Below are 9,708 nucleotides of genomic sequence, written 5' to 3'. Positions count from 1 at the left end.
ATCTCATTGCGGAGAAATGCCCAAACGCAAGGAAATGCAAGATGAAATCGGAAACTGAAATCAGGCTACATCAAAGTACCACAGACGACCGTGTTCGCACCTGCGAACGTGATTCGCCGCGACGGGACACGGGCAGGGGCGAAGCGAGGGGGGGGGGGGGGGTTAGGGGTTCAACCCAAATCTTTGATTAATTTCTTATTCATCACTCAAACAAATTTCATATTAAATTTAATAAAAATTTTACCATTACAATATTTAAATTTAAGTATCGAAAACTGCTAAAATAGCACTATTTTACATCTTAAAATCCATATTTTTTTCCGGGGGAGGACCCCCGGACCCTCCCTCTTTAATACGGGGGGGGGGGGGGGACCATGCTTCTTAACACCCCCCATACACAAATCCTGGCTACACCACTGGACATGGCACGAGAGTTAACCACAAAATCTCAAAGTGCACATGCACCCATAATAGTCAAACTAAACATAAATTTAAACAGTGGCATCCATATGCAACAATTTAGAATAATAAAGAATCTTAAACAAACTTACGTTACATTATACGACGAAGCCACCTTCCGCATTAAACAGACTAGTCAAACACCCACTTCATGGGAAGCCTTCATTTCACATACGAGAGAGTCACACCCGAAGTTCCCCGAAGTTCATGCTCGCTTTTTTTTTTTTTTTTTCGTTCTATCTCAGTATCTTTAATGTAGCTATCCTAACCAAATCAACCGTCCAAAATGTTTTAAAGTATGTATAATGTAGCTAACCTAACGTAATTGACCATTAGTTATCATGAGTTACAATGAACAAAAAAACCGAAGATGCACGATCGGGCGTTTGGCTCTCTCGTCTGTGAAAAGAAGACTTCCCATCGTGATTTTAAATATTCGATGAGACGAAAACGTCCGCAATTTCAATTTACTCTGAACACGATTCTGATTGACTGATTCCGTCGAACATCGGACAAGTTAGTTATATAAGCTGTCTCCTACCTACCTATGTACACAATATTTTATGGAAACGAAAAAAGTCCAACTTGTCAAACAAACATGACTGGGCTACTGATGTTTTTTGACCAACTTTATCGGAAGTTGTTGGAAGAGAAGGAAGTTTTTGACTGAGTGATTAATGCCTGCCTGACCCTGAGGAATCAAAGTTCCTGGCTTCGACTCACGCACGGTGGGATCGGGCCATTCCCTGGTTTTAGTGTGTGTGTGTTTGTGTGTGTGTGCGTGCGTGCGCGCTCGGTATAGAAATCATATATGTCCTGCATCCGAATGCTAGTTAAATGCTAAGCGATCCTAGATGCTAGATGTGCATCTTAGTGGACGCGTTGCTTCTCGATTCTCCCAAGGGATGCCGATGCATCCCTAAATGCGTTTACTAAATCGAGATCTAGGGATGCGACACTCGCATTCACTGCTGCTTCCCTACGCCCGTTAGCTTCTGAATAGTGTTTTATTTTCTTTCTATATGATATTACTTTAGATTTTTGGCATCAGGTTTGTTTTAAACGTTATAGGTACGCATGAGCGTTAACTCAAATAGAGACAAACAAAAAGAATAAAATTACCGAAGGCAAATTTAAACTTACATATGTATTTAAAGCTCATTATAATTATTTTTTAATATTTATATATTTATAACAAAATGTTTATTTTGATCGCTAAATGTACTATAACATCCGCCCTACAATAATTCATTTGTTACGTTGTTTACGAATAATATTCGTAAATATCACGACTATAAATAGCTACATACACATTAGTACGACCAACTGTAAGCAGGTAGCGCTAGCAGTAAACGTATTCAGAAATACGTTAGAAATGCGTCCTTTAATTGGTGGCTGCATTTGCTAAGGGATGTAGAGATGTGTGTGCTATGGGCGCATCACGATGTTTTCGGATACGGCTATACCGTTATTTCTGCGGTGAGCGACGGCAACCCGTCACGCAAGTGCCGGCGGTGTTGTATAAGTCGAAGGTCATTTAAAAACGCGTGAGAAGACTCTAATGTTTCATTTTCTTATTGACGCCACGTTGTGCAATTTGAACTGGCCTTGGTTACGACACAGTGGACTATCGACTCAGATAACTTGAGAGGAGTGCTTGTGATTATAACGAGATAGCTGAATATTTGTTATCACCAGGCGCGGATCCATGGGGAGGGGCATAGGCGTGCGCACGGTAGGTGCCACAGGTGCCTTGGCACCACCATTAGGGTTAACGTTATTTTGTTTTTTACAAGCAGAAATAATACACACTTACAAAAATCCGTATTATTTCCAAAAAAATATGTTTTCCACTCGTGTCGAGTTACAGATATGTGCTCATAACACTATCAGTATATCAATTATCAATCGAACCAACTATACACACGGAAACAAGCCAGGTGCAATTACTTGTGTTGTACACGTGGGCCGCGGCTACGAAACTTTTGAAATGTAAATACTTCTCATAGTTCTCCTCGTATTACATAGAATGCGCGCTCGGTGTCCACTGTTCACTCCACTCGGCAGGCGCACAGAATAATAGCCACCGTCCGCCAGGGTTTATTTAAAAAAAGAGAGAGAGTTTAGTTAGTTAAAATGATAGGCTTACTGGATAACTTATATGCAGTTGCCGACAAAATATTTTTGTTGTATTCCAAAAGTTAAAACTTTTGCCCACTCTTATTTGTGTATTTTTATTATTTTAATATTTTACATATTTTAGGTATGTTACAAAAACTCCCTTCATTTGTTGATTTTAAAACTTAACATTTGAGAATGTTTTTTCAAGCATTTATTTGGCGTCTTCAGAAAACATATAAGTACGGTTTTTCAAAGCCACCAGCATGAATTCCGTGCAAACAATTTGTGCAATTTACTTTATGGCTCAACAAAGCTTAAAACTGTAAATAGTTTAGTAGTTTTCCTGGTGATTATAACGTTCAAAGCAATAATTTGTCATAAAAAATGTTAAAATTTTTACATCTGTGTATTTAATGTTTTTGTTCAGAAACACCTTAAATAGCACCATTTTGCGCTTTCAAATCAACATTTTCCCGGGGGAGGACCCCCGGACCCCCCGCTTTAGGCTCGGGGTCCATGAATGACAGGGCTGTTGTGTAATCTGTAGGGACCGGAAAAATTCGCGGATTCAATGACCTCTAGGATAGCCTCCATTATCCTTTGCATTTCTCAAGTAAACACGCGTGTTCATTGGGTACTAAATTGTGAGGCGTCTCCACTGGGTAGCATGTGATTGGACGCTTCTTTGGCAGTGGTGTAGTTCCAAATTTTACAGTGCCGGAGCTCTTTGTATTTAAGACTCTTTGGTTCACCCATCCTGCTAATAAAAGCGGGGGGGGGGGGGGTCCGGGGGTCCTCCTCCGGGAAATTTGGAATTTCCAGGTGCTAATTGAAGCTATATTGGCAATTTTACTGGCAGAAATAACAAAAAGATTTTAACATAAACTTATATGGAGGTATTAATGTAACAAATATCGGCACAATGCCAGCTTTACATATTCGTAAGTTACGAATCGTAACACAGCAATCAACAAATCTATAGAGATATTTAGTAAAGAGCACAGTAAATTACGGGACAAGAGTAAAAAAAAAGGACACGCGCGCACATCAACAATCATTTGTTTAGAACGTTTATCGCATATATATAATTATATATATAATTATTTTCCTCCCACCAAAACAGTGGCGGAGCTTCCGCTCCTGACTCAAGAGCAGTGGCGGAGCGTCGCTCCGCTCCGCTCCGCCACCACTACAACCCTGTTCTTTGGTCGATAGTCTCTCATTGGCCCAGAGAGCTCCAGTTAAACTGCGAGCCAATAGCAGAAACAGCAGAATTGTACACATGTTTGAATTTCAGCCTATCACGAAATGAATCCGCGAATTTTTCCGGTCTCTAGTAATCTGGCACCACCAATACTGAAGTCCTACGCACGCGTATGGGGAGGGGGGCGATAGGGGCGATCGTCCCCCCCCCCCCCCCCACTTCACCCAGGGAAGCAAAATCGATGATGTAGCCAAATACATAAAGACCCGCGCAATGTCTTACATGAAACCGAAATATTGATAGATGTGTGCCACATTTACACAGAGTACACCGCCCGCAGAATAAGATGATGCCTGAGTGACCGTTACGGCAGTGATGCCAGGTCGTAATGTTACAAATTCCCGCATCTGATGACAAAAATTCCCTTATTTCCCTCATTGGAGTGTGAAAATTCCCTCTAAAATCCCTCTCACAAGCATTTATGTTTTAGTGCTAAAATTATGTACCGGTATCGCCGGACACTGGTATAACACAAATAATTGTTATTAAATAACTGTTAATATTATTTACATGTTATAAATTCACCTTTTTCGTACATAAAAATTAACATTCACGTAATTTACAGGAATAAGCTGAAGAAATAAACATGAAGATTAAATATTCTGTTAATTAACATGAGGATCACAAGAAATAAAACATGAAAGTTACAATTAACAGTATGTTTCCTGTTTCCGAAATATTTATATGTCAGTAGTTCCTGGAGGAGACTCCTTGTCATTGTCATACAATTCTTTTGTGTTGTGAAGTTTGAGGTGTTCGTGCTTCACTTGAAAAGAATTGCAGTTGATGCCTTTACTTTGAAAACACGAACGCACGATTGCCACGGCATTCAAAGTGCTGTCACTAAGTCTGTTCCTTTTCTTAGTTTTAGTGTCGTTCAGTTCACGGCACATAGTGTATTCCGTCGACCGGATTCTTGAAAGTTTCGGTCACACACAGGTCCGACTTCCACCCTATCATCCTGACTTGAATCCCATTGAAGGTATATGGGGTAAAGTTAAGGGTATTGTTGCATAAAAAAATGTCCTTCAAAATAGATGACGTGAAAAGACTTTGCGAAGAACAATTTGAGAGCATGGGAAAAGAAGATTGGGTTCCATTTTGTAATCATGTTGAAACATTAGAGCAGGAGTATTACAGCCGGGATGTTCGTTTTGACATTTAAATCGACAAAATAAGTATTACACCTGGCGGTGTAGACAGTAGCAGTGAAGATTCGAACTCCGAAGATGAAATTGAAGGAATTGGAATTCTTGAGGAGAGCGAGTAAATTGGTGACTTTAATATTATTAATCAATAATAGACTGTAAGTTAATGTTTTTTGGTTGCGTACACTACTTTTTTTTTTTTCAATCGAAGAACTTGGAATTTCTCAATTTTTTTAAGTGATTTTATTAATCTATAATATAGACTGAATGTTTTTGGTTTGTGTATACTACGCCAGCTTGCTCCCCTTCCCCCTACAAGCTTTCTGAACGTTTGTGACGTCACCCAAGCATCAAGTTATCCTGCGGGCAGTGTAACTTCACTCTGGGCATGTTTCCTTCATCCTTCAAATTTTCAGCTGCCCTGAGCTCAAGGGAAAAGTGTGGCTGAGAATGTTGGAAGGGGGTGGCGGGCGACAAGCTGGGCTGTCCTGTTACAGGAGTGGAGGGTGGAGTGAGGAGAGTAGTTGTGTGACCAACCTCGACAACAATCCCTGGCTTGTATTTTCTGATGTCCAAAAAGGTTATTACTGCAAATTTTGTCCTTTGTTTATCACGAGCAATAAAGGTGGCTTCGACAAAACTGTTCAACTAAAAACCATGGTGACTCAGCCTCTCAAGAACTTTGCCAAAATCTTAGGAAAGGATGGTGTTCTGGAGTCCCACAAAAGAAATGAATACCACATTTTGGCTATTGAGTCTGGAAAGCAATTCCTCCAGTGTATGGAAAATCCTTTAAAAAATGTGGCAAATCAGATCAACAGTCACCGTCTGGAAAAAAAATTGAAGAAAACCGTTGTAGATTATTACCTATAATTGGCACTATTATCTTTCTTGGAATGCAAAATATTGCATTCAGAGGACATTGTGATGATGGTTTACCTACAGAGAGTATTACTGCAAATGAAGGTAACTTCCGCGCCCTTCTTCGATACTGTATCCAGTGTGGTGACAATGAACTAAAAGACCATCTACAAACAGCATCATCTAGAGCAACTTTTATGAGCAAAACCATGCAGAATGAGTTGATTGTAAGTTGTGGGGAAGATATTATTTCACAAATTATCAAATGTGTGCAGGGTTCAAAATTTTTTAGCATCATGTTCGACGAAACTACTGATGCTTAACATGAGTCCCAGTTACCACTTGTTTTGAGGTATGTACACAAAGATTCAGTGCACGAAGATTTTTTACAATTTTTTAAATGTTCGACAATTTGTGAACAGTGAGGACAAGGATCAAGATGAATTATATGAACCAACTGTAAGTGGCAAAGATATTGGGCAAGTAGTACTTTCTGCTCTAAAGCATCACTGTCTTGACCTAAGCCATTGTGTTGGCATATCCACAGATGGGTGCAGTGTCATGGTGTCAGAAATTCGTGGTGCTGTGGCTGAAGTCAGGCGAGAAGCTGTGAATGCTTTTCACTGTCCATGTCACAATCATGCACTTACTTTGGCGATATCAAAATCTTCCAGCATCCAAGCAGTTCGAAATACTATTGCAACAATGAACACGATAATCTCGTTATTCACTACATCATCAAAACGCTCAGCTTTACTCAAGAAAGTTTTATGTCACCAACTCTCAGGACTGTGTGAAACTCGTTGGATTGAAAGACACGATGGTGTTTTGCAGTTCCGAACATATTTTCTGAAAGTACCTCAGGCTTTAGAGTGTGTCGCATCTTGGAAAGATGCTGGAAGTGCTACAAAAGCAAAGACTTTTTTGACTGCACTTTGTGAGAGCGAATTTATTGTCACAGTCATCTGCTTATCTGATATGCTGGGAGACACTCTTCCTTTGAGTAGACTATATCAGAAGACTTCCATAGACCTTAAGGTTGCCCAAGATATTCTGGCAGATACTCTTTCTGTTCTAAATACAAAACGTACACAGTGCGAAGAGCTATTTTCTCAACTTTTCAACGAAGCTGTTGCTCTTGCTCAGGAGCTTGGTGTAGATTTAACTATACCTCGACTTGTGAAAAGGCAAACACACAGACAAAATTACCCATCAATGAACCCTGTTGAATATTTCCGAAGACCTGTATTCATTCCCATTCTGGAGCACATTTTCGAATATTTAAAACATCGGTTTTCGGAAGAAACACAACAGCTTCACAGCCTGTCAGCTTTGTTACCAACTTCCTCTTCTAGTCAAGTAAATGTCAAAAAAAATTTCTACAAAGTATGGCTCTCTCCTTGGAGTGAATGGGCTAGAATATGTGGAAAGACAACTTAATGCCAAGGTTCGATCATGGGAGGCGAAGTGGACCCGTAGAAAGAAATCAACAATACCATACCCTCCACAGCTCTCGATGTTCTCGCTTCGTGTGATGAGGAGCTGTATCCAGGCATCTACATTCTCCTGATAATCTTAGTCACCTTACCCGTAAGTGTCGCTTCGGCAGAGAGAACATATTCCACATTAAGAAGACTTAAGACGTGGTTGAGATCTACCACAAAGGAAGACAGACTGACCGGACTTCATTATTGCATATCCATTATGGCTGCGAGATTGATAAAGAAAAAGTCATTGATCGCTTTGCGAGCAAGAGAACCCGCAGGATGGAATTCATTCTATGATGGAGAAAAACTGTTGTTTTGCAACTTCTAGTTATGCACAATCATTATAATATGTACAAGACATTTTAACTTTAGTTATTACTACAAATGTTATGCCCATTCTTTAATTATTGTATTTTATTTATTATTTTCTGATAACTATCATTTACCAAAAATAATTTTATGTGAAAATTTTTACCGACTATACCAAAAGTGTATTTGACATTTTAAGCACAAAATTGCTATAAAAAACACCATTTTGCATGCGAAAATCTATAATTTTTCCGTGGGGTGGACCCCCGGACTCTCCGATTTTAAATACTTTTGAAACCTACATTCGCCCCCCCCCCCCCCCCCAATCACCCTGACAACAAACGCTGGATCCGCCTCTGGTTATCACGATATCGCTTACAGCAATAAAAATAACCATCTTCCTTGCAAATTACAGCATTATTAGTGAAGTGTCGATACGGTTTGAAGTAAGGTATCTCAATAACGATTTACAAAAGAAAAAAAATCTTTTTGACTAAAGTGAACCAAGTTTGAGATTTTTGTAAGTGTGATGGATTTGTTTTATGGGGAAAAAAAGGGGGGGGGGGGGGGGGGGCAATCTAGTCCAGTTGAAAAGTTGGACTGAAGTGTAGTGAATTTACGCTGAATGCTGCCAAGGATTTGATTAGAGACAGAATTGAAACAAATTTCATGTTTGATTTTTTTTTTTTAAACTTTTTTATTCGAGTATCTCACAGTGAATAACATCTGAGGGGAAAAAAAAAAAAAAAAACCTAACATGGAAAAATTAAACTCTTGGTAAGAAAGAACAATCCCTATCGATTCTTTCTTATTACATATTACCACTGAGTATAAAAATACTTACGGAAGTTGTCAAACCATAACCAAATTTCATTGCACTTTTGAACGCTAGTAGGGCTTCCCGACACGAGATGGCATTGTAATGTCTCATTAAGCTGGTGGCGCTGTTGTGCGGTGAGCAGGGAAAGTATTAATATATTCATAATTATGCCATTTTTTATTTGTAATGTAGGTTTACTACCTAGAGGTGGGTTGTTACAGCAATTTTCGGTAACTGTTCCAACCTGATACTGATACAGTAATGTACCTAGGTACAAGTATCTGATACTTTTGTATCAGAGCAGTAGCGGTCCCAGGAAAAGACAAGGTATCAGCATTCTCGTTACAGGGTACACATCCTCCGTGCCGTCATCACCAGCGTAAAAAGGTATCGGTGTTCCTGATACATTATTCATCACGCCCGGTAATGCTCTACCTCTGTTACTCTCATGCCCGCCTGATACAGCCAGTATCAATCAGTTCAACATTCACTGCAGTTCGTCCTGGCCGTGTATTAATTATTACCACCATGTACATTGTTGCGGGCTGTCATGCTTTGTGGTTAGTATCTTTAAAGTGAAATAAGGAATGGATAAGTGCAGGAAAAAGACTTCATTTGTGCAGAATTTTTTTACGGAAAATAATGAGTTCGCTAATTCTAATTTGTGTAAACAAAAACTGAGTTATAAATCATCATCGACTAATCTGAAGAAACATTTGAAACGTAAACATTGATATAGTATGCTCACTAATGTACGTGTATCTGTTTTTATTTACATTATTTCCCTTCTTTATCCCTTATTCGTCGTTCCTGCTCCCTCCCCTTTCACAAGCTCCGCCCAAGTGACCGTCATCTGCGATCGGGTTCTGCGCACATTGGCCGTGGTGTTGTTCCAGGCGAATTCTGAACTGATACTAAAGTACTTGATAGTTTTCAAGTGTACTCGTTTGCCGTTCCTGATACAGGCGCATATCAGTGACAAAGTATCATGTTGATACTTTTCGACCCACCTCTATTACTACCTACTTACTAGCCAAAGGCCACACTTTGAGGCGACAGTTTCTGTATGGGGTTTGTTTACCTAATTACACAAGGGTTACACTTTTGTGAAAGTCAGTTTGTATATGTGCTACTCCTTCTAGGCCACAGTTAGGTATTTAATTATGTGCAGTTATTACTACCTTGGCTGCTGTTAACACATAGATAGGTCTACACATGTAATTCGATAGGTATATGGAT

Source organism: Bacillus rossius, chromosome 12, assembly GCF_032445375.1.
Source record: "Bacillus rossius redtenbacheri isolate Brsri chromosome 12, Brsri_v3, whole genome shotgun sequence".
NCBI lineage: Eukaryota > Metazoa > Arthropoda > Insecta > Phasmatodea > Bacillidae > Bacillus > Bacillus rossius.
Note: the sequence above shows the minus strand (reverse complement) of the source record.